Consider the following 1,723-nt stretch of genomic DNA (forward strand, 5'->3'; position numbering starts at 1 on the left):
GGCATGCAGATTTCCTCGCGATGTTTTCCTTCACCATCGAGAACGAGATGAATTATAAACACAAATTGAGTACATGAACATTCAATGGCGCTTGCCTGGGTTTGAACTCGCATTCATTAGTTAAGGTGCACGCGTTCTAATCAATGGGCCATCTCGACTGGCCTTTTCATAAACGGGCGTAATTTACAGACGGTAATAATTGTAATTAATGGTTTTATTCACGTCCAAAGTCGAATTCAATATTCCGCTATTAACTCGTCTGAATAGTTGGAAACATTTTGTTATTAATTCGCTTCACTACGAACGAATGCGAAGTTGTACGAGAAGTTTAATCGTTTCGATGATTTCAAATTTGAAATTATTCGTGCAAAATGTTAAACGATTTTTTATCTTTTAATCATTCCATTCTCTAACATAAAGATCATTATCCTCCTTCCCTTATCCCAATTTACTTACGGCACAACATGTCTTTTTCTTTCATCCTTAATATCTGACTTTATCTCACAAGTAGTCCTTTACAGGCATATCATCTCTAATACAATCCAAACATCGTTTCTTTGGTCGTCCCCTTCCTCTATGTCCATCCAGATTCATGCACACGACCTTCCTCACAATATTTTCCTCATTCCTCCTCATAACATGTTCATACCATAATTGTTGCCACATAACAACTCGGCGATCGGTGTCACTGTCAAACTCCCTCTTACGTACTCCCTTTATATAAAATTCGTCTCCCTATAATAATAATAATAATAGATATTTATTTAAGCATCATATTGCATCATTAACAAGATGAAACGATAATTACTGCGATAGTTATTAACGCCCGCTAACAAAGCGACGTTGCTTTACTAAACACATTTTAATTTTACTAATTTGTCGAATATATAAATAAAAAAACGCAATAGAATTAACATTTAACATATTACAAAATTAAAACATGATGAAAAAATTGAACAAATAGTAACTTTTGATGTAGACAAAACAATTGTAAGGTTTAAATAATATTACAATTATTGTATGTACTTAAATTTATAAATTACATAATTAATGAAATAATATAATATAATATTTATTATAAAAATAACAATTATTAGATCTAATTAGTAGATTTTAAGAAAATAAAACTTTATTTAATAAAATGAATTAATTGTAATATCACGTAAACTATGAGCAAATAATAAATAATTCAATATTTTTTAAAGCTAGAGTAACACTAGCGGTTAGCAATGTTCGCTCACTAGTTTGAATATTTGGAGTTTTCCTATTAAAACTATTGAAAGGGGTTCACGATGAGGGCTTACGGCTTGATTCCGTTTCAGCAATTAATACCTAAATGTTTCGGTGACAATTGCGTGCACCTGAACGTAAATTTTAATATTGGCTGTATAATTGCAGCGTTGTTCTATTTATATATACATATATAAAAAAAAAAACAGTTTTAGGAGCTTACTACCTACTTACCCATATTATAATGATTTTAGACGTCATTACAAAAAAATATGAGTACTGTTCGAAACAGTTGGGGTGTCATTAAACTTCAAATAATAGTTTGGAGGGAAGTGCTGCCGTATTTTAAAAAGTATATTTGAATTCATTTAAAAAATATATGTACTTAATATTAATCGATTATATATACGAGTATGTCCTGTTATTTGTATTCTTATATATCACCGACCAATTTTTAAAATTTTTATTTACAAGAAAAAATTAGCTGCTTATT

Source organism: Vanessa cardui, chromosome 19 (assembly GCF_905220365.1).
Source record: "Vanessa cardui chromosome 19, ilVanCard2.1, whole genome shotgun sequence".
Taxonomy (NCBI): domain Eukaryota; kingdom Metazoa; phylum Arthropoda; class Insecta; order Lepidoptera; family Nymphalidae; genus Vanessa; species Vanessa cardui.